We start from the raw sequence: 25,769 nt of genomic DNA on the forward strand, positions 1-25,769 counted from the left end.
AGATATCTACTTAAAACTTATGGAACCGTTCCATGTACAGATATGGCAAAAAGTCACTGACATATGGAGAGGGGATATACCTTTACTACAAAATAGTCACATAATATTCAAGTATTATGCACAAACACTTCGAGTGGTTCAATCTTCAACCCTACAAGACATACACGTTAAGACACTGTATAGGGCATATGTGTCACAGAACCAGAGAAGTCACTTTGTGATGGAAGAAACGGGAAAATGCCCAAAATGTGGATACTTCTCGGCCACTTTTTACCACAATATCTGGTCTTGCGGCCACATAAAAAAGTTCTGGTATAAGATTGTGGGATATATTAATACATCCTTCTCCTTGACAACTACATTAGAACCTACAGCACTGCTGTTTGCCAATTTTGAGATTTGGAACATTCCCATACCACAGAGAAAGATAATACCCTTTCTGATGATATTAGTCACGGTAGCAAAAAAGGTAATACTCAATAACTGGATATCAAGACACATACCGTGCTTAACGGAAGTAGAAAATCTTCTGGCTACTTATATGGCTTATGACAAAAGCCTTGCTTCTACGGGCTCTTCTACTGAGATGACACGGTTTCATAAGAAGTGGGAACCATTTATGAGCGCGACATCCCTCACACTATAGCTTCCCCACACGGAACCTCTATAACATTTTAACACGAAACCAATGCAAATGCCACCCCCCCCCCCCCCACACCCGATCCTGAAAGGGAGCAGTGACAATAACAGAAGTACAGCCACGACCACATTATCTTGAGACATGAGGCTCGAGAGATCCGTAATCAGACGATAAACTAACCCCTTCCCCAACCCTTTCCCAGTTTACCCCCCCCCCCCCCTACCCCCTATCCCTTTTATCCCTGTTACTCTTACTTGTTAAACCTTCCTCCAGAGTCTCTTAAGATGTCCGAGAAACCCTGGATATCTACTTGGAGTAGGTGAAATATTTACGCCTCAATTGACAGACAAAATACTGAATCAGTCAATGCCACTATACATTTCCATTGAGATCAAATAGAGATATCATAGCTCCACTGGAACGATCGTACTGAATAAATCAATATACCCATTTTGCTGACCACCCCAGTCGATTGTGATTAATTCAATGTGGCGAACTGTATGTACAATGTAAATTTTTTGTATTATGCATTTCACTTACTCTGTAATACCTATCTTTTCAAATGACAAAATTCAATAAATATATTTTGAAAAAAAAAAAAAAAAACAATGAGATAAAAACGGCAGAGAGGGATGGTAATATCCACTTGCAAAAAATTAAAAATTAAAAAATGAAGGTCAATTTCAATATAAAAATCCGGATAGTATTATAACATCATTGCACCAACGAAGAGGAAAAAGGGGGGGCAAACATAGGCCAAAAAAACGCAAAAAGAATAAAAGAAGAAAGAAAGCACCTAGAATAGGTCCCACCCTCAACGGAACTGTTATTGATGGACACATCCAGGTATCTAATGCACAGATTGAAGGATCAAGCAATTCTCCAAAAAAGGTCAAAATATTTAACATGAGTTCTCACAATTTGTCCGAGAGTGAAATCTCGGTACTCGAAAAGGGCCTTAAATATGCTCCCAATAATTTTGTTAACCCATTTGACCTATATGTGGATATTCAAAAATATGTCAGGAAATTGACAGTAAAAAAATTCTTTGTCACTCAAGAATCTCTTAGTGAACAGGTCAACCCTCCAACTTTGACCCCCTATAGACCTAAGTCAGTTTTTTCCCCGAAGCATGTTCAGGGACCATTTCTGGAATCTTTTTCCAAATTGGTTCTGAATGACCTGGCTAAACTACAGGATCAACCTAGAAAATCTTTCAATTTAACAGCTAAAGAGAGGAAAGCGTTGGGAACATTAAAAAAGGCCGAATCTTTTATCATCAAACCAGCGGATAAGGGGGGCATAGTCCTCATGGATATTGATAAGTATGAAAGTGAAGTTTCTAGACAACTTCATGACTCATCCGTTTATAAAAAACATAGAAATAATCCCACGGATCAGGTTAGCGCTAAACAAACTTATGGTTGAAAAATATGAAAAAAGGGAATCTTGAGTAATAAACAAGCCCGTTTTATCTTGGTGGAGAATCCAATTGCTCCGATGTTGTACATCCTCCCCAAAGTTCACAAAAATCCTGTGGACCCCCCAGGTAGACCTATAATTTAGGGAGTGGAATTAGAGATGAGCGCCTGAAATTTTTCGGGTTTTGTGTTTTGGTTTTGGGTTCGGTTCCGCGGCCGTGTTTTGGGTTCGAACGCGTTTTGGCAAAACCTCACCGAATTATTTTTGTCGGATTCGGGTGTGTTTTGGATTCGGGTGTTTTTTTCCAAAAACACTAAAAAACAGCTTAAATCATAGAATTTGGGGGTCATTTTGATCCCAAAGTATTATTAACCTCAAAAACCATAATTTACACTCATTTTCAGTCTATTCTGAATACCTCACACCTCACAATATTATTTTTAGTCCTAAAATTTGCACCGAGGTCGCTGTGTGAGTAAGATAAGCGACCCTAGTGGCCGACACAAACACCGGGCCCATCTAGGAGTGGCACTGCAGTGTCACGCAGGATGTCCCTTCCAAAAAACCCTCCCCAAACAGCACATGACGCAAAGAAAAAAAGAGGCGCAATGAGGTAGCTGTGTGAGTAAGATTAGCGACCCTAGTGGCCGACACAAACACCGGGCCCATCTAGGAGTGGCACTGCAGTGTCACGCAGGATGGCCCTTCCAAAAAACCCTCCCCAAACAGCACATGACGCAAAGAAAAAAAGAGGCGCAATGAGGTAGCTGTGTGAGTAAGATTAGCGACCCTAGTGGCCGACACAAACACCGGGCCCATCTAGGAGTGGCACTGCAGTGTCACGCAGGATGGCCCTTCCAAAAAACCCTCCCCAAACAGCACATGACACAAAGAAAAAAAGAGGCGCAATGAGGTAGCTGACTGTGTGAGTAAGATTAGCGACCCTAGTGGCCGACACAAACACCGGGCCCATCTAGGAGTGGCACTGCAGTGTCACGCAGGATGTCCCTTCCAAAAAACCCTCCCCAATCAGCACATGATGCAAAGAAAAAGAAAAGAAAAAAGAGGTGCAAGATGGAATTGTCCTTGGGCCCTCCCACCCACCCTTATGTTGTATAAACAAAACAGGACATGCACACTTTAACCAACCCATCATTTCAGTGACAGGGTCTGCCACACGACTGTGACTGATATGACGGGTTGGTTTGGACCCCCCCCAAAAAAGAAGCAATTAATCTCTCCTTGCACAAACTGGTTGATAAAGAGATAGTAGTATACTCGTAACAACTAGTATGACGACGGTATAAAGAATGAAAAAAAAACCACGGTTAGGTGGTATATAATACAATTATGGTTGGACGGACTGCCTGCCGAGTGCCGACACAGAGGTAGCCACAGCCGTGAACTACTGCACTGTACACTGGTTGATAAAGAGATAGTAGTATACTCGTAACAACTAGTATGACGACGGTATAAAGAATGAAAAAAAAACCACGGTTAGGTGGTATATATTATAATACAATTATGGATGGACGGACTGCCTGCCGAGTGCCGACACAGAGGTAGCCACAGCCGTGAACTACCGCACTGTACACTGGTTGATAAAGAGATAGTAGTATACTCGTAACAACTAGTATGACGACGGTATAAAGAATGAAAAAAAAACCACGGTTAGGTGGTATATAATACAATTATGGTTGGACGGACTGCCTGCCGAGTGCCGACACAGAGGTAGCCACAGCCGTGAACTACCGCACTGTACACTGGTTGATAAAGAGATAGTAGTATACTCGTAACAACTAGTATGACGACGGTATAAAGAATGAAAAAAAAACCACGGTTAGGTGGTATATATTATGATACAATTATGGTTGGACGGACTGCCTGCCGAGTGCCGACACAGAGGTAGCCACAGCCGTGAACTACCGCACTGTACACTGGTTGATAAAGAGATAGTAGTATACTCGTAACAACTAGTATGACGACGGTATAAAGAATGAAAAAAAAACCACGGTTAGGTGGTATATAATACAATTATGGTTGGACGGACTGCCTGCCGAGTGCCGACACAGAGGTAGCCACAGCCGTGAACTACCGCACTGTACACTGGTTGATAAAGAGATAGTAGTATACTCGTAACAACTAGTATGACGACGGTATAAAGAATGGAAAAAAAACCACGGTTAGGTGGTATATATTATAATACAATTATGGATGGACGGACTGCCTGCCGAGTGCCGACACAGAGGTAGCCACAGCCGTGAACTACCGCACTGTACTGTGTCTGCTGCTAATATAGACTGGTTGATAAAGAGATAGTATACAATACTACTAATATACTGGTGGTCAGGCACTGGTCACCACTAGTCACACTGGCAGTGGCACTCCTGCAGCAAAAGTGTGCACTGTTTCATTTTAATATAATATTATTTATCATGTACTCCTGGCTCCTGCTATAACAACCTGCAGTGCTCCTCAGTCTCCCCCACAATTATAAGCTTTATATACAATACATTGATGTGCAGCACACTGGGCTGAGCAGTGCACACAGACTGAGTCACTGTGTGACTGTGTATCGTTTTTTTCAGGCAGAGAACGGATATATTAAATAAAACAAACAACTGCACTGTCTCTGGTGGTCACTGGTCACTGTGGTCGTCAGTCACTAAACTCTGTCTGCACTCTCTTCTAATCTACAGTATCACAGCAATCTCTCTCTCTCTCTCTCTTCTAAATCTAATCTAAATGGAGAGGACGCCAGCCACGTCCTCTCCCTATCAATCTCAATGCACGTGTGAAAATGGCGGCGACGCGCGGCTCCTTATATAGAATCCGAGTCTCGCGAGAATCCGACAGCGTCATGATGACGTTCGGGCGCGCTCGGGTTAACCGAGCAAGGCGGGAAGATCCGAGTCGCTCGGACCCGTGAAAAAAAAAGTGAAGTTCGTGCGGGTTCGGATTCAAAGAAACCGAACCCGCTCATCTCTAAGTGGAATCCCTTACTGCTAACCTGTCTCAACTGATAGATCATGTTCTCCAGCCCCAGGTACAATCTAACAAATCACATCTGAAGGATACTAAAGACTTTCTATTAACATTAGAGGCCATTAAATGGGAGGAGGGCAACTATTTGCTCACTGCGGATGTGACTTCTCTCTATACCATTATAGAGCACAAACAGGGTATAGAGGCTGTTAACCATTTTCTAAGTATATCAGACCATTCAGATGAGACTAAGGAATTAATTATAGAAGGAGTTCAGTTTATCCTTGAGAATAACTTCTTCCTCTTTAAAGATCAACTTTATCTCCAGAAAACTGGAACAGCGATGGGCACCAGGTTCGCCCCGAGCTACGCCAACCTCTTTATGGGGTTGGGGGATGCCGAAGTCATCTGGTCCTCCGACGTGCTCGGGTTGTACCTGATGTCCTTTGTTCGCTAAGATGATGTCTTCTTTGTCTGGCGTGGCAATTTAGACACGCTAAATGCTTTCTGTTGTAAGCTCAACTCCAACAATAAGAATATTAAATTATCCTTTCAAATTGATCAATTGACGGCTAATTTCCTTGATATAACAATTTACATCAAAGATGGGTTAATTAACACTAAGACTTTTTTATATCTCTACAGAAAGTTGCCACCACGATTGTTGGCTTAATTCCATCCCAGTAGGTCAATTTAAAAGACTAAAAAGGAATTGTAGCGACAATGCTATCTTTCAGCAACAAGCTGCGATCCTGACACAAAAGTTTGAGGCCTGTGGTTATAAAAAAGATGATATTAATAGGGCCATGGAAGATGTTAATGCAATAGGTCGTCAGGAACTTCTATCAAAAAACAACACAAAAAAAAATATGAATGGGCGTTTGTTACGGAATACACCACACAACATAGATCTATTGAAAAGATCATGAGGAAACATTGGAACCTTGTAAAAAATGACCCATTTATTGGGCCACTCGTCCCAGATAAACCGGTCCATATCTATCGTAGGGCCCCAAACTTAAGATCGAAATTGGTCTCCAGTGCCTTACATACTACCTCAAATACACCGAGAATAGTGACTAAAGGTTTTTTTAGATGCGGCAGCTGTATTGGCTGTCGCAGCATTAAAAGTGGGGGCTGCAACAAAATTGAAAAAGTGTCCATTAACGATAAAACCATTGAAATAAGAGATTTTATCACCTGTGACACAAGTAATGTCGTCTGCGCTATAAGTTGTAAATGCAATTTGACATACATAGGACGGACATCTTGACCCCTTAAAACTAGATTAGGGGAACATGTCCGAAATATTAAAAAGGGACTTGAAACGCATTCTCTGCCTGCCCACTTCAATTAAAACATGAATGTCGTATTTCAGAAATCACCGGTTTTTATGGTTTGAGATATATAAAGGGAGTAAACGTAATATTAACACGGCCAATTTGTTGGCGAAAACAGAGATGAATTATATTTTTAATTACAGCACTTTAAACCCCACAGGCTTAAACAGTGATTTCGAATTAAAATGGTTTATGTAAATCACTCTAGCTATGTTCTTGTCAGATTTTATTCTGCACTATTGATCCACTGTTTTATCTAGCACATATTGTATTTTGCACATATCATATTTATATCTATTTGTTGATATTTTTCACCTTTGCACTTTATTATCGTAGGATTAATCCTCTTACACTTTAACACTAATAAATGTAATACTAATAATTTATTTACTATACTCTGTCTTGGGTATGTTTGGCTTTGATTATTTAAATATATGATCTGATTAAGATTATTTCTCCTAGAGTCACTTCTTTTGATAAATAACTACATTTCCCAAGAACCTTGCTTTTGGACATGTGATCAACAACGGAGAACTATGCTAATATGACGACTTCCGGCCGGACGCTAAGTAGGAACTTATAGCGATTTACATTCTCCATAGATACCAAGGTGGTATTCTAAGATGACGATTCTGCCTATCGTTTGGCCACATAGATAAGGAAACTATATCTCCCATGAGCATCACAGACTGTTTCCTGTTCTGATGACTTCCGTTGACTAAATGGCTGCACGGACTAAAAAGACTACATTTCCCACAAAGCTCGAGTATGTCGCGACTTCCGCTGGAAGCCCGTGACTTCCGCCGGAAGTCGATGTCCGCATGGTATTTTATGATTTTTTTTGGTTATAATATTGTTTTTTTAAGTTGTTATTCATTAAAATTTAATGTTGGAGATTGGACTATTTAACAATAAGGCCGTATTAGTTCTTTGGTATGAAAATGGCAAGGAGAATACAAATGTATCATTAATTACTACATCGCTTCCTGCTTTTTCCTGATTGGCGTTCTGCCCTTTAAATACCAAGCTACAAACACACTCCATTATGTCTTGATAAAGGCCCAGTGTGGGCTGAAACGCGTTGACAGTAGGAGTGTGAGTAGCCTATTACTATCCAGATTTTTATATTGAAATTGACCTTCATTTTTTAATTTTTAATTTTTTGCAAGTGGATATTACCACCCCTCTCTGCCGTTTTTATCTCATTGTTTTTATGTGCTGCTGCATATGTTTTTTTCCATATATCTCCTTTTTGTTTCATGTACTGTTAACAAATATTTGTAACCCCCTTTTTTCATTCCGTTGTGGGAGTTACATTTTTTTGGGGACATTGGAAAACTACCAGGTTCAAGTCAGAAGTATTATTCTTCATCTGGAACCTAAAGATACCTTGATAGGAGTTATCCAGTACCTCGAATTGTGAGTTGGGGTACGCCATATTGGATCATTATTTTCATTTTAAGGAGAGAAAGATACCTTGATGGGTTTTTCACCTGCTTTTTGAGTGTGAGTGTTGGGGTACGCATCAGTCTCTCTCATCAGATCTCTGTTTGGTTGAATTCCTTGAGTTCCACACCGGGTGTAATACAAGTGGTAGAAGTCACCATCTTTATAAAAGAAACCCTGATGTGTTTATTACCCCAATTTAAAGTGTGAGTGGGGTACGCTTTGGAATCACTCCAGTTTTCTAGAGGCATTAATATATACCTCATTGATCACTGAAAGTGTCAACAAAACATACTACACATTGTTTTTTTTTTGTTATTTTGTTTTCTTTTATGTCATCTTTGTTGGAGATTTCATGGTCTGAACTGTATCTCGATTTGGGAGTTGGAACACGCTATATTGGATCACCATTTCCATCTTAAGGAGAAAAAGATACCTTGATAGGTTTTCCAACTGACCTCTGAGTGTGAGTGTTGGGGTACGCATCAGTCTTCCTCATCTAAAAACTATAAAAGTCACATCTCTGGTTGAATTCCTTGAGATCCACACCGGGTGTAATACAAGTGGTAGAAGTCACCATCTCTATAAAAGAAACCTTGATGTGTTTATTACCCCCGTCTAAAATGTGAGTGGGGTACGCTTTGGAATCACTCCAGTTTTCAAGAGGCACTAATATATACCTCATTTATTACTACAAGTGTCAACAAAACTTACTACACATTGGTGGTTTTTTGTTTTCTTTTATTTTATCTCTGTTGGAGACTTCATATCCAAATCGTCTGAACTGAGGAAACAACTCAGATAAAGAAAACGCCACATTCAACCCAAAAAGGGACGTACTGTAATGGTGATACTGTATTAATTTTATTTTATTTTTTTGAGCGCTTGTGGTCAGAGGCGGATTTAGACCTCATGAGGCCCTAAGCGAAATACCGATTTGGGGCCCCCCTACCTCAAACAATCCATAGCACTATATTTTTGTTCTGACTTATGCCCTGATAAAGCAAAATATTTATCTTATAACATTCACTATATATTGGTAAGAGACTCAGTACGCACGAGCGACACGTTCGCTCACGGCTTACGCTGGGTATCGAGCGCACTATAGGCGGTCCGAGTACCGTAATGCTACGCTACTAGCGTAGCAGACACTGTGCCCACAAGAGGAACACGAGCGGCGCAGACGCTCACAGGATGACACACAGTAAACCTTGTATGCAACACAATGAAAGGCTGAGCCTATACTGTAAACCTTGGTTTTGTAATGTGAACACAATGCAATGCTAATTAGCCTCTATTATATAAAAGCCTCTTGAGCGATTGAGACGCTCTGAATACTCTCAGCAATGTAATAAACACACAATACCTTGTTCCAAAACCTTTACTAACGAGATTTAGTTATGTAAAAAGGGAAAATACAGTTAACATTTTATACACTACAGACTAACATCAATATCTAAACATAATAACTACACATATACAATATACAACAGGGTAACAATAACAGAGAGAGAGAGAGAGAGAGAGAGAGTATGGCAAATACAAACAGAGAACAAGTTGGTTACAGAGAAAAACTTACACACTGGGGAATGATCGCTGCGCAGCCCTGGTCACCAGCTCTCAAGTTAGTCAGTGATGAAAACCTTTTGTGGAGAGTAGCCTGAGCTGGCCCAAACTGGCTGCCTTATATACACTGCATACAGTACACTACAAAGGGGCCTACAATCTCATTGTTCATTGGACACAGGAATCTGTCTTCACATTATAACAAAAGGTCATAGGTTGATTCCAACAGGTGGGCTGTGACTATTTCATACTGCTCAGGAGGGAGGGAATCTCAGGATTCCCGCCGCATGGATAATGAACTGCAAATATAGTAAATGTCCATAAACTTCTTATAGACATAACTATTCGCAGGAGCGATTCATTTCTCTCAAACCAATACCAGAATGTTTCTAATAATATACTCTACCGTTGCATACCAAACACCACTGCTCAAAACCTGTCTGACCCTTCGTATCATGTAAAGAGGGATTTCTCTGTCCATAAACCAGTTACACTAAACAAACTTACTGATATTATGAAGGAGACCATAACCTACAAAATGCACTATTTGGATTAACTATGTGACAATTGAGTCGCCCGCCAGACGCACACAAACTCTACAGTAAATGCACATACCACGCGCTTGAGCGCATGTCCGTGGAGGCGCCGTCACGCAACTGCTAATATGCGCACGCGCGGGAGAGAATGTGCACGTGCAGCGGGCAAGCGCATGGGGTTAGTACAAGGCATGAGAATAACGATATTTTTCGACTTTGACAGCCCCCTTACATTACAGATGGAGTTCCGTTTGTGCCTGGGCCTATCACCGCGTCTGGGGCGCGCACGTGTCCGTGACACGCACGCGCCCCATTCACTGGAATGAGAGCGTCTGTGTGCACTCCCGGCGGGGCTAAGCGGCGACCAATCAGACAGAGAGTGCCCCACAGAGGTACTGTGCCCATGGAGCGCGCGCACCAAAAAAGTGGGTGTGGCCAATTAAAATGGGACGTGAAACACAGACATATGCCCCCAATAGTGCAGTGCCAGATCCACAATTGCCCCCACAGTGCCAGATCCACAATTGACCCCACAGTGCCAGGTATACAAATGCCCCCACAGTGCCAGGTATTCAAATGCCCCCACAGTGCCAGGTATACAAATGCCCCCACAGTGCCAGATCCACAAATGCCCCCACAGTGCCAGATCCACAAATGCCCCCACAGTGCCAGGTATACAAATGCTCCCACAGTGCCAGATCCACAATTGCCCCCACAGTGTCAGATCCACAATTGCCCCCACAGTGTCAGGTAATACCTGACACTGTGGGGGCAATTGTGGATCTGACACTGTGGGGGCAATTGTATACCTGACAGGTATACAAATGCCCACACAGTGCCAGGTATACAAATGCCCCCACAGTGCCAGGTAAACAATTGCCCCCACAGTGCCAGTAATACAAATGCCCCACAGTGCCAGCCAATTGCCCCCACAGTGCCAGGTATACAATTGCCCCCACAGCAGCCAGTGCTGCTGCTTACCGCTGCTGCACTGCTGCTGCTACTCCTCCTCCGGGCTCCGGCTGTGAGGGACGGGTGAGTCAGGAGAGGAGAGCGCCCGCCAGCGCGGCTGTGTCTGGCGCGACGGCGTATAGCGGACTTTGTTCAAACCAGCCGCCGGTTCGTGAGCCAATCAGAACTTGCGGACCGGCGGCTTCTGATTGGCTGCCGGTCCGCGAGCTCTGATTGGCTCACGAACCGGCAGCTGGTTTGAAGTCCGCTATACGCCGCCGCGCCAGACACAGCCGCGCTGGCGGGCTCTCTCCTCTCCTGGCAGCTGAGACTCGCTGCCGCCGGACTGAGCGGCAGCGTGTCTCAGTGACACAAGCGGGGGGGCCGCTTCGGGCACCCTGACTCGGCGGGCCCTAGGCAACCACTTAGGTTGCCTAGCGGCAAATCCGCCACTGCTTGTGGTGTATTGCAGTTTTCAAAATTCTGGCTTCTGTTTGCATTTCTTACTGCTCGTGACTGTTCATCTCTTCCAGTGGCTGCCAGCACCCAGTAGTATGCTGACTACTCCTTTGCTTCCTTACATCTTAGCTGTATTGTGTACTGAGAACTGTGGTGCTAATTGTTACCTGTGCTATGTTTTAGTTTCCTGTGATGTCAAGTTCTGTATACCCAGTACTGTTCTAATGTGTGTTGTATGTATGGCGCAGCGAAACACTTGTAGCGCCTTATAAATAAATTGTAATAATAATAATAAATGACCAGCCAACCAACTCCTGTCATTTCTATTTTATTATTATTTTATTTTATTTATTTTCAAACACAGCCTTTGACGAGGCAGTTAGGAAGCTGATTGGCTGGTCATTTGTCACTCTTTATCTGTTTCCACTTTATCTCTTGTTAAGGCTTAATACATTTGGGCCATAATACTCCCTGCCTTTCTCTCTTTGGGTCACCGGCAGGAGTAGGGGAGAGCAGATAGGAGCACAATCAAGGGGGTGAGCAGATCAGAGTATCTGGGTGTGGTAGAGTTGATAGCAAAACCAGGAAAGGGATATTTTGGGGGCACCAGGGTATAGGAACCATCAGGTGAAAGAGCTGATCATGGCAGGGGATGAAAGAGGTAGCTGTTGGTAAAAATTGATCAGTAGGGCCAAGTGAACCCCTAATTGGCTAGTGAGGGCCAACATGGAGCTGCCAGACAGGGAGGATGAGGAAGGGTCAGGGTAGCTCACAGGGCCTATAACTGGCATAAATACATTTATCAGACGCTGCACTGCTGGGTTTAGTAAGTGCCCAAAGGGATATTACAGTACATGTCCACCACTGCCACCGCCTAGCTCCTCCATCTCCCTCAATGGTGAAATGTCCAAATTCGACAGCTGTGTAGTCAGAGCTGCATCTGCCCAGCTGGAAGGGCAGGGACCTCTGCAGCGTGCCCAGGTGCTGCACTGCTTTGTCTCTAGGGCTCTGCATGCCCATCCAGCCTGTCATGACAGGGAAAAGGTGCGGGAGCCTGTAAACTGCCTACAGCTGAACAAGTCTGAGAAACCCCTGTGCTGGAGAAAGAGGAGCCATCTGAGAGGGAGCCAGAGCAGAGAGTGCAACTACTGGAGGAGGCAGATGATGAGAGCTTCTAGGGATGAAATCCTTTCCAGAAGGAGGAGCTTTATGAGCAGCGGTGCACTGGAACTTTGGAGGTTGCATGGCTTAAAAATGTGGCGGTGGACGAGAGCGAGCGGGCACTGCCGGCGGGTGCCTGTGGGCATGCCTTCAGGTTGCAGCGCCACGGGCGGTGGTCCTGCTTAACCTTCCCTAGAACCACCAATGCTAGGCAGCATAATTGAGAGACAGCAAGAAGGATATGTTTTCAATAGAAAGAGTGAGGGGATTAAGGTGCTCCAGAAGGAGGGAAAGAAATGAATTTGTATGTTGTCGCGTGTGAGTTCATAAAGTGCTAAGACATACAGGGCCAAATGTAAAAGAGTGAGAGTTTCAGAAGGTAAGAGATTTGGTAAGGTTTTTCAGTTTTTTTTAAAGTGGTAATAATTTACACTGCAAAACCAGATTGATCCGGCCAGTGGCGTGAGTTCGCCCCTACAGCTGAACAAGTCTGAGAAACCCCTGTGCTGGAGAAAGAGGAGCCATCTGAGAGGGAGCCAGAGCAGAGAGTGCAACTACTGGAGGAGGCAGATGATGAGAGCTTCTAGGGGTGAAATCCTTTCCAGAAGGAGGAGCTTTATGGGCAGCAGTGCACTGAAACTTTGGAGGTAGCTGTGGGTAAAAATTGATCAGTAGGGCCAGGTGAACACCCTAATTGGCCAGTAAGGGCTAACATGGAGCTGCCAGACAGGGAGGATGAGGAAGGGTCAGGGTAGCTCACAGGGCCTTTAAATGGCATAAATACATTTATCAGACGCTGCCCTGCTGGGTTTAGTCAGTGCCCAAAGGGATATTACAGTACATCTCCACCACTAATATCACTTAGCTCCTCACAAACTCACACACCTCTTTCACTAACTCACACGCCTCTTTCACTTACACACATGCCTTTTTCACTTACACACACACGCCTTTTTCACTTACACACACACCTTTCACTAACTCACACGCCTCTTTCACTTACACACATGCCTCTTTCACTTACACACACGCCTTTTTCACTTACACACACACACACACCTTTTTCACTTACACACACATGCCTTTTTCACTTACACACACACACACACACACACACACACCTTTTTCACTTACACACAATTACACACACACGTCACTTTCACTTACACACACAATTACACACACATGCCTCTTTCACTTACACACACACATACAATTACACACACACACACACACGTCACTTTCACTTACACACACACAATTACACACACATGCCTCTTTCACTTACACACACAATTACACACACACATGCCACTTTCACTTACATACAATTACACACACACACATGCCTCTTTCACTTAAACACACAACTTTCCTTTAAAAAATACAGACATACACACCTCACTTAAAAACATTCACACACATTAACACAGTGCTGCCAACATTTATTAAAGATACCCCCGGTAATCACCCCACACACACACACACGCATACACCACACACACCCACACACACACACACCCATACACCACACACACACACACACACACACACACAATGCAGCAGCTTGAGGCAGGTGGTGCCAGTGCCTACCTGTTGCTATCCCCAGGACGGAGGAAGAGAGAGCTTCAGCCGTCCATCTCTATTGGAAGTCCCTGTGAGCAGCTATGTGCTGGAGCTCCCCCTATCTGCAGCCAGCTGTCAGCTGAGCTCTCTCTGTGGACAGAGGAGGCAGCTGCTGCTGCCGTGTCAGGACACTGGCACATCTCCTCCATACAGTCAGATGTGGCGATGGATTGTCGGGCAGTGGGAGGCAATGGAGAAGTGCCCCCTGCAGGTCAGGAGCCCAATGGCAGCCGACTGCACTGCCTCCCACAGTTCCGCCACTGGATCTTGCTGTGTAAATGATTGCCACTTTTTTTTAAAAAAAAACGCAAAACCTTACCAAGTGTCTCACTTTTTGAAACTCTTACTCTATTACATTTGGCCCACAGGATGAGATAGCAGAAAGGTAAAAAGAGACACAAGAGAGGATGGAGAGAGAGTAGATGTACTGTTTATTTGTAATCAGTGTAGCGATAATACTGGAGACCAAAGGAGCTGGTGAGGTTTCTGATGGCTATGTACAGAGAGAAGAGTCGATGCATAGGAAGAAGGGGGTACCCAAAAGTCTAAGGATTGGGAATGGGGGGGGTCATCAATGCAGTCAGAGGTAGAGACAGAAAAGGAATAAGGCAGTGAATAGCTGACTGGTGACCTTGATGTGAACAGTTTATTAATGACACTACATCATACACCTAACCTTTTTCAGCAATATGGCATTCCCATCCCATGCTACTTACTTTTTCCTCCACATAGGGCTTCAGACAGCGATCGCTGCCGCTGCATCGATCCAGTCTGAATCAGGCCCTTTGAGTCATGATGCTGATCCTCTCTATTACCAGATATCCCTCAGGGGTAAAACTAGGCTTTTTTCATCCAGGGCAGAGACTAGGCACGGTGTGGCCACCATTTACTGCAGAAAGTATGGCAGTGACCACCATATAATGCAGAGAACACTGCAGTGACTGACAAATAATACAGATAATATCACAATAACCACCATATAATACAGAGAACATCACAGTGACCGCCCTATAATTCACAGAATATAGCAATGTAGATATTAAATAGTGGTAAATGGTAAAAAGTGGGATTAGTCACCAAGGGGAGGCTTGCAGTTAGGCTGCAGGGGTGGGGTAGGTTAGGATTAGGCTGCAGGGGGGTGTTTATGGTTAGACTGTGGGAGAGGTGGTTTAGGGGTAGGGTTAAAATACTTACCGGGATGTGTCGGGATTTTGCTGTCAGTCTTCTGAGTGTCTGCCGAGATTTCTTACTCGACCCCAGAGAATATTGCAGTGACTAGCCTATAATACAGAAAGCATTGCAGCGACCACCATATCATGCAGAAAACATTATAGTAACCAAGAGATAACACAGAGAACATTGCAATGGCTGCCATATAATAGAGAGAGCATCACAATAACCACTATATAATACAGAGAAGATCACAGTGACCACCATATAAGATAGAAAACATCAAAATAACCACCATATAATACAGAGAACATTGCATTGACCATATAATGCAGAGAACATCGCAATACCCACCACATAATACAGAGAATATCGCAGTGACTATCATATAATACAGAAAGCATCACAGTAGCTGCCATATAATTCAGAGGACATTACAGTGACCACCATATACTGCAGTGCAGAGAGCATGACAGTCAGTGGGAAATGCAGGATTTCTAGTGGGGGGTTTCCAAATGCAGTCCACAATCTCCCACTCTGTGGAACATTGGAGCAAGTGCAGGAGTCTGGGGAGCGGTAGAAGAACCTAATAACAACCCTCAACATTAATGTAAACATTGTTTTCTCTGACGTCCTAGTGGATGCTGGGTACTCCGTAAGGACCATGGGGAATAGACGGGCTCCGCAGGAGACTGGGCACTCTTTAAAGAAAGATTAGGTACTATATCTGGTGTGCACTGGCTCCTCCCTCTATGCCCCTCCTCCAGACCTCAGTTAGAATCTGTGCCCGGCCAGAGCTGGATGCACTTAGTGGGCTCTCCTGAGTTCACTAAAAAAGAAAGTATTTGTTAGGTTTTTTATTTTCAGTGAGATCTGCTGGCAACAGACTCACTGCTACGAGGGACTGAGGGGAGAGAAGCAAACCTACCTGCTTGCAGCTAGCTTCTGCTTCTAAGGTTACTGGACACCATTAGCTCCAGAGGGATCGAACACAGGGCCCGACCTCGATCGTCCGTTCCCGGAGCCGCGCCGCCGTCCCCCTTGCAGAGCCAGAAGACGGAAGATTCCAGGAGAAAATCGGCGGCTGAAGACTCCGGTCTTCAATAAGGTAGCGCACAGCACTGCAGCTGTGCGCCATTGCTCCCACAGCACACCACACGCTCCGGTCACTGGTGGGTGCAGGGCGCTGGGGGAGGCGCCCTGGGCTGCAATTTGTAAACCTTACTTGGCAAAATGCACATAATACAGTTCTAAACTGTATATGTGCCTAATCCCCCGCCATAAATATTATTAAAAAAGCGGGAGAAGCCCGCAGCAGAAGGGGCGGGGCTATCTTCCTCAGCACAGCCAGCGCCATTTTCTCTTCACAGCTCCGCTGGAAGGACGCTCCCCAGGCTCTCCCCTGCAGTATACACTACGGAAAGGGTAAAAAAGAGAGGGGGGGCACATAAATTTAGGCGCAATTGTGATAATAAGCAGCTATTGGGGGAAAATTCACTTTGTATTAGTGTAAATCCCTCTGTTATATAGCGCTGTGGTGTGTGCTGGCATACTCTCTCTCTGTCTCCCCAAAGGACTTTGTGGGGTCCTGTCCTCAGTCAGAGCATTCCCTGTGTGTGTGTGCGGTGTGTCGGTACGGCTGTGTCGACATGTTTGATGAGGACGCTTACGTGGAGGCGGAGCAGGAGCCGATAAGTGTGATGTCGCCCCCTGCGGGGCCGACACCAGAGTGGATGGATGTGGAAGGTATTAACCGACAGTGTCAGCTCCTTGCATAAAAGGTTCGATGACGTAACAGCTTTGGGACAGCCGGCATCTCAGCCCGCGCCTGCCCAAGCGTCTCAGAGGCCATCAGGGGCTCAAAAACGCCCGCTACCTCAGATGGCAGACACAGATGTCGACACGGAGTCTGACTCCAGTGTCGACGAGGATGAGACAAATGTACAATCCACAAGGGCCATCCGATGCATGATTACGGCCATGAAAAATGTGTTGCACATTTCTGACATTAACCCGGTTACCACGAAAAAGGGTATTATGTTTGGGGAGAAAAAGCAGCCAGTGACTTTTCCCCCATCTGATGAGTTAAATGAATTGTGTGAAGAAGCGTGGTGTTCCCCAGATAAGAAACTAGTGATTTCTAAGCGGTTACTAATGGCGTACCCTTTCCTGCCAACGGATAGGTTACGCTGGGAGACATCCCCTAGGGTGGACAAGGCGCTCACACGCTTATCAAAAAAGGTGGCACTGCCGTCTCAGGATACGGCCGCCTTAAAGGAGCCTGCAGATAGAAAGCAGGAGGCTATCCTGAAGTCTGTGTATACACACTCAGGTACTATACTGAGACCTGCTATTGCTTCAGCATGGATGTGTAGTGCTGCAGCAGCATGGTCTGATTCCCTGTCAGATAACATTGATTCCCTTGACAGGGATACTATTTTGCTAACAATAGAGCATATTAAAGACGTAGTCTTATATATGAGGGATGCACAGAGGGACATTTGCCGGCTGGCATCTAGAATTAATGCAATGTCCATTTCTGCCAGGAGAGTATTATGGACTCGGCAGTGGACAGGTGATGCTGATTCTAAAAGGCACATGGAAGTTTTGCCTTATAAGGGTGAGGAATTGTTTGGGGACGGTCTCTCGGACCTCGTGTCCACAGCAACAGCTGGGAAGTCTACTTTTTTACCTCAGGTTCCCTCACAGCCTAAGAAAGCACCGTATTATCAAGTACAGTCCTTTCGGCCCCAGAAAGGCAAGCGGGTCAGAGGCGCGTCCTTTCTGCCCAGAGGCAGGGGTAGAGGGAAAAAGCTGCACCAGACAGCCAGTTCCCAGGAACAAAAATCCTCACCTGCTTCCACTAAGTCCACCGCATGACGCTGGGGCTCCACAGGTGGAGCCAGGTGCGGTGGGGGCCCGTCTCCGGAACTTCAGCGACCAGTGGGTTCGCTCACAGGTGGATCTCTGGGTTCTACAAGTGGTATCTCAGGGATACAAGCTGGAGTTCGAGACGGCTCCCCCTCGCCGTTACCTCAAATCAGCCTTGCCAGCTACTCCCAAGGAAAGGGAGGTAGTACTGGCGGCAATTCACAAGCTGTACCTCCAGTAGGTGATAATCAAGGTTCCACTCCTTCAACAGGGACGGGGTTACTATTCCACAATGTTTGTGGTACCGAAACCAGATGGTTCGGTGAGACCCATTCTAAATTTGAAATCCTTGAACACTTATATAAGGAAGTTCAAGTTCAAAATGGAATCGCTCAGGGCGGTTATTGCAAGCCTGGAAGAGGGGGATTTTATGGTATCACTGGACATCAAGGATGCTTACCTACATGTCCCCATTTACCCACCTCACCAGGAGTACCTCCGATTTGTGGTACAGGACTGCCATTACCAATTCCAGACGTTGCCGTTTGGTCTGTCCACGGCACCGATGGTATTTACCAAGGTAATGGCCGAAATGATGATACTCCTTCGAAAGAAGGGAGTTATAATTATCCCGTACTTGGATGATCTCCTTATAAAGGCGAGGTCCATGGAGCAGTTGTTGGTCGGAGTAGCACTATCTCAGGAAGTGCTACAACAGCACGGCTGGATTCTGAATATCCCAAAGTCGCAGCTGGTTCCTACGACGCGTCTGCTGTTCTTGGGTATGATTCTGGACACAGAACAGAAGAAGGTGTTTCTCCCGGAGGAGAAGGCCAAGGAGTTGTCATCTCTGGTCAGAGACCTCCTGAAACCAAAACAGGTGTCGGTGCATCACTGCACGCGAGTCCTGGGAAAGATGGTAGCTTCTTACGAAGCAATTCCCTTCGGCAGGTTCCATGCAAGGATCTTTCAGTGGGATCTGTTAGACAAGTGGTCCGGATCGCATCTTCAGATGCATCGGTTGATCACCCTGTCCCCGAGGGCCAGGGTGTCTCTGCTGTGGTGGCTGCAGAGTGCTCATCTTCTCGAGGGCCGCAGATTCGGCATTCAGGACTGGGTCCTGGTGACCACGGATGCAAGCCTCCGAGGTTGGGGGCAGTCACTCAGGGAAGAAACTTCCAAGGACAATGGTCGAGTCAGGAGACTTCCCTACACATAAATATTCTGGAACTAAGGGCCATTTACAATGCCCTAAGTCAAGCAAACCCCCTGCTTCAAAACCAGCCGGTGCTGATTCAGTCAGACAACATCACGGCGGTCGCCCATGTAAACCGACAGGGCGGCACAAGAAGCAGGATGGCGATGGCAGAAGCCACAAGGATTCTCCGATGGGCGGAGAATCACGTGATAGCACTGTCAGCAGTGTTCATTCCGGGAGTGGACAACTGGGAAGCAGACTTCCTCAGCAGGCACGACCTCCACCCGGGAGAGTGGGGACTTCATCCAGAAGTCTTCCAGCTGATTTTAAATCGTTGGGAAAGACCACAGGTGGACATGATGGCGTCCCGCCTCAACAAAAGCTAAAAAGATATTGCGCCAGGTCAAGGGACCCTCAGGCGATAGCTGTGGACGCTCTAGTGACACCGTGGGTGTACCAGTCGGTTTATGTGTTCCCTCCTCTTCCTCTCATACCAAAGGTACTGAGGATAATAAGAAAGAGAGGAATAAGAACTATACTCATCGTTCCAGATTGGCCAAGAAGAACTTGGTACCCGGAACTACAAGAAATGATCTCAGAGGACCCTTGGCCTCTGCCGCTCCGACAGGACCTGCTACAGCAGGGGCCCTGTCTGTTCCAAGACTTACCGCGGCTGCGTTTGACGGCATGGCGGTTGAACGCCGGATCCTGATGGAAAAGGGCATTCCGGTTGAAGTCATTCCTACGCTGATAAAAGCTAGGAAGGATGTGACAGCAAAACATTATCACCGCATATGGCGAAAATATGTTGCTTGGTGTGAGGCTATGAAGGCCCCAACAGAGGAATTTCAGCTGGGTCGATTTCTGCACTTCCTACAGTCAGGAGTGACTATGGGTCTAAAATTGGGATCCATAAAAGTCCTGTCTATTTTCTTTCAAAAAGAACTGGCTTCACTGCCTGAAGTTCAGACGTTTGTTAAGGGAGTGCTGCATATTCAGCCCCCTTTTGTGCCTCCGGTGGCACCTTGGGATCTCAACGTAGTGTTGGATTTCCTAAAATCACATTGGTTTGAGCCACTTCAGACCGTGGAGTTGAAGTATCTCACGTGGAAAGTGGTCATGCTTTTGGCCTTGGCTTCGGCTAGGCGTGTGTCAGAATTGGCGGCTTTGTCATATAAAAGCCCTTTTCTGATCTTTCATATGGACAGGGCAGAATTGAGGACTCGTCCCCAATTTCTCCTTAAGGTGGTATCAGCGTTTCATTTGAACCAACCTATTGTGGTGCCTGCGGCTACTCGGGACTTGGAGGATTCCAAGTTGCTGGACGTAGTCCGGGCCCTAAAAATCTATGTTTCCAGGACGGCTAGAGTCAGAAAAACTGACTCGCTGTTTATCCTGCATGCACCCCACAAGCTGGGTGCTCCTGCTTCAAAGCAGACTATTGCTCGCTGGATCTGTAGCACGATTCAACTTGCACATTCTGCGGCTGGACTGCCGCATCCTAAATCAGTAAAAGCCCATTCCACGAGGAAGGTGGGCTCTTCTTGGGCGGCTGCCCGAGGGGTCTCGGCTTTACAACTTTGCCGAGCTGCTACCTGGTCGGGATCAAACACGTTTGCAAAATTCTACAAGTTTAATACCCTGGCTGAGGAGGACCTTGAGTTTGCTCATTCGGTGCTGCAGAGTCATCCGCACTCTCCCGCCCGTTTGGGAGCTTTGGTATAATCCCCATGGTCCTTATGGAGTACCCAGCATCCACTAGGACGTCAGAGAAAATAAGAATTTACTCACCGGTAATTCTATTTCTCGTAGTCCGTAGTGGATGCTGGGAGCCCGTCCCAAGTGCGGACTTCTGCAATACTTGTATATAGTTATTGCTTAACTATAGGGTTATTGTTCTGAGCCATCTGTTGAATGAGGCTCAGCTGTTGTTCATACTGTTAACTGGGTATAGTTATCACAAGTTGTACGGTGTGATTGGTGTGGCTGGTATGAGTCTTACCCTGGATTCCAAATCCTTTCCTAGTAATGTCAGCTCTTCCGGGCACAGTTTCCCTAACTGAGGTCTGGAGGAGGGGCATAGAGGGAGGAGCCAGTGCACACCAGATATAGTACCTAATCTTTCTTTAAAGAGTGCCCAGTCTCCTACGGAGCCCGTCTATTCCCCATGGTCCTTATGGAGTACCCAGCATCCACTACGGACTACGAGAAATAGAATTACCGGTGAGTAAATTCTTATTTTTTTTATACGCTGGATACTGTATGGAATACAGTATTAATATTTAAAACTAGAGATGTTCTATAGTATAGCCTGAATCAAACATTGAAATAATATAAATAAGTAGTCAGGAAAAGGTCATACAGTACATACTAAAATAAATAAATACACAAATAAAATAGAACCAGTACTGCACTGTCTAAGCAAACATTCTCCCACCTCATGGTAAGTCTTCTGTCTCTTCTTCCTGGTAGTGACTCTCTGGTCCAGTGCACTGAATCAGATCCACACACATCGGCATGTGCAGCAGCTCTGCTCTTTCCCTTAAACTGCACAATGTGGCGGCAGATCTAGTAATCGTATTATATACCATTGCGGTTGTTGTCATAATTTGAGCCACTTACCAAGAGGAGGGGTGTTTCTGGGCAAATGGAACCCCCTTCCCCCCACGTTTGCCTATTGCAGTGATTACCATATAATACTAAAAACATTGCCGTGATCGCCGTATAATACAGAGAGCATTGTGATAATCGCCCCTGCTATCCTTAATGGAAATATATAGCGTCCAGTTAGAAAGAGTTAATTGCAGTAATCTGTCAAAAGTCAGTGCCAAGCTCCTAAACTGGACAGACCGCATAAAAAATGTTGAAATGATTTCATTTTTTAGAGCTGAAAGGTACACATATGAGGACAGTGAGTCAGAGTCAATGCAAACCATAATTATTTATTTATTATTATTTTATTAACAGTTTCTTATATAGCGCAGCATATTCCGTTGCGCTTTACAATTAGAACAACAGTAATAGAACAAAACTGGGTAAAAACAGACAGACAGAGGTAGGAAGGCCCTGCTCGCAAGCTTACAATCTATAGGGAAATAGGCATAGATACACAAGGATAGATGCTACCTATTGCATAATGGTCCACCAGATTGCTAGGTTCTTAATGGGTTGTATGATGATACCCCACAAAGTTATCCAAGTGTCAGGAGGGTGTGAGACTAAAGAAAGACAAGATATGTGATGTTATGAATATTCTACAGAGGATGTAATTAGATAGGGAAGCACTGAAGGTTATGTGGGTGGGTCTGGAATTTGATAGGCTTGTCTGAAGAGGTGAGTTTTCAGGGAACATTTAAAGGTTTGGAGACTAGAGGCGAGTCTTACTGTGCGTGGGAGTGCATTCCACAGAGTGGGTGAAGCCCGGATAAAGTCCTGTAATTTTGAGTGTGAACAAGTAATGCGTGTGGATGAGAGACGTAGATCTTGTGCAGAGCGGAGAGGTCGGGTAGGGAGATATTTTGAGATGAGTGAAGAGATGTATGTTGGTGCAGTTTGGTTAATAGCCTTGTATGTGAGTAAAAGTATTTTATATTTAATACGGTAGAATACCGGTAACCAATGGAGGGACTGACAGAGCGGATCTGCAGAAGATGAACGTCTGGCAAGGAAGATTAGCCTCGCAGCTGCATTCAAAATGGATTGTAGTGGTGAGAGCCTATGTTTGGGAAGACCGGTCAGGAGACTATTACAATAATCAATGCGGGAGATAATGAGAGCATGGATTAGAGTTTTTGCTGTGTCTTGTGTAAGATAAGGGCGTATTTTGGATATGTTTCTTAGATGTATGTATAAATCTTTGATTTACTGCATTAACATACTTCATTTCTCTTCAATCTACATCAATACATTTTTGACTACACCAGGAAATGTGTGCGGTTACAGTATCTGGCCATTATCAATCAACTAAGTTTTCATCGCACTGCAAGTGCTGCTAAGTGGCAATTCAGGTCAACATAGCAATACAAACTGGCAAAATTACATAATTGATCTTGATTTAAAGTACCAACAGAATTTCTATACTGGTAATTTATTTTTGCTCATTGGCAAGTTACTAACATAACTATTGATCATGGTGAGATCTGCTGTGTACTTGTTCTGTGACATTTTATAACTGTCACCGTGTCGAAATAAATTAATGTTTGGTACGGAACAGGTATTATTAGCTATTCGGCAATGAATATAAAAATTAAATGTACTAGAATAATATTTTTTAAAAAGTGTTGTAAAAGTGCCTGAGAAAAAACATTAATAGAGGTTATCGACTAATAAATAATCAAACACAAAATGATGCCATTGCTGCACTTTTATTTTTGAGCATTTATATCAGGAACCCATGATGCTGAGAGGGAAGCAGCTAGAGATTACTCACATTTGCATATAAATAATGAAATACCAGTGGTAATAATAATGATAATGGATTGGATTTTTCGTTTTTAATTTTCATCCTAGACGTTATCGAGAGACTAAAATAAATTCCCTCGTTACTTCAACATACAGGGTTTGAGAAATGCCATAACATGTTACACTTTTGGTTAGGAAGAAATTGACATTGCATATGTTGAACCTGGAGTTGAATAGCACTCTCCATATGCTTGATTGTGCAGCTTCATAAGCAACAAAAACTCGTTAGCACCTACTGTATGTCATGGAACATTCCAGGCTCTTGTCAAGGGCGTCACTGGGGCATGATACCTGGCGCATCGACAAGCCCCTCTGCGTCTTCACGTCTGAAAGGGGTGTGGCCTCACTCTGGGGTTGTGTGCCCGGCATTCCTGGAAATGGTAGGCTGCCCCAGGCTCGTCTGGCTGCATTTCCAGCTCCGCCTCCTACACTGTGACAGGAGCCGAGTGCTGCGCATAATGTCACAGTGCAGCACACGGCTCCTGACACTGAGGAGTAGACAGCATTTTGGTGTCACCGCCTGGAGGGTGACACCAAGATGTGGCCCACACACCCTAGTGATGCCAATGCTTCTTGTCACGGAGCCTTGTGGGAAGAAGAGAGCGTGGACACGGAGTTGAAGAGAAGCCATTGCGGGGAGCAGGCGTGCTTTGAGGAGCGGAGCAGGACAGCCGTATTGTGAGAGCCGTGTGGTCATGCAGGGTGCTGAAGAGCAACGCTGCTGCCGAATAAAGGCAGCGGGGTGCTTCTGCAAGTTGGAGAGAACCGGGAGAATGGGTGTGAGACACCGCAGCCAGGGACCAGACACCACCAGACCTGTGCAGAGGTCCGCGGTAATCTTTGAAGGGCTTGAACCAGCTGAAAATCAGAGCGTGGGTGCGGAGTAAACTGAGAGGTTCGGAGTGAGTAACAGATACTGTTGTCAGTGTTGCCAACTCTGAAATAAAAAACAAGCAACCGATGACTGAAAAACAAGCCCAAAACAAGCCCAAACCAATCCTAAAAAGCCCCAAAAAAAGCCCAACTCAAGTTTTTTTTTTTTAATATATAAAAACAAACATTATTGTTTGTCTTATTAAAATACATATAATTATTTATATAATCTGCCTTTAAGGTCTTTACAATGATATTTATCAACACAAAACTGGCTTTTAAAGAATACTGGCATTTTTATAAATATTATAGTTAGAGTTGTGAATTTAAGATACTATACTTTCATGTTTCCTCTAAAGAAAAATCTCAAGTGAAAATTGCCAACTGTATATACTGTATCTGTGGTCATTTGTATTCACTGTGAAATATTTATTCAATGGAAAGATAAAACAAATAATCTTACAACATCCAACTTTGTACTTCTATTAAATAAATAAAGAGGCCAAATCAAGGTAACAAAACAAAAGATTATTAAGACAATTCAAAATAATAAATGCATATATAAATATTAAATAGTAACTCAATTCAATAAATAACAAAGGAATTACTGAGAGGTAAAGTGCATTGCAGATGGCATACTATGTGAGGTAAAGTGCATGGCACACTGTGTGAAGTATAGTGCATTGCAGATGGCATACTATGTGAGGTAAAGTGCATGGCACACTGTGTGAAGTATAGTGTATTGCAGATAGCACACTGGGGGTCATTCCGAGTTGTTCGCTCGTTGCCGATTTTCGCAACGGAACGATTAAGGCAAAAATGCACATGCGCATGGTACGCAGTGCGCATGCGCTAAGTAAATTTAGCACAAAACTTAGATTTACTCACGTCCGAACGAAGAATTTTCATCGTTGAAATGTGATCGGACTGTGATTGACAGGAAGTGGGTGTTTCTGGGCGGAAATTTACTGTTTTCTGGGAGTGTGCGGAAAAACGCAGGCGTGCCAGGATAAAACGCAGGAGTGTCTGGAGAAACGGGGGAGTGGCTGGCCGAACGCAGGGCG

The sequence above is a fragment of the Pseudophryne corroboree genome, chromosome 7 (assembly GCF_028390025.1).
Source record: "Pseudophryne corroboree isolate aPseCor3 chromosome 7, aPseCor3.hap2, whole genome shotgun sequence".
In the NCBI taxonomy this organism is placed as follows: Eukaryota; Metazoa; Chordata; class Amphibia; order Anura; family Myobatrachidae; genus Pseudophryne; species Pseudophryne corroboree.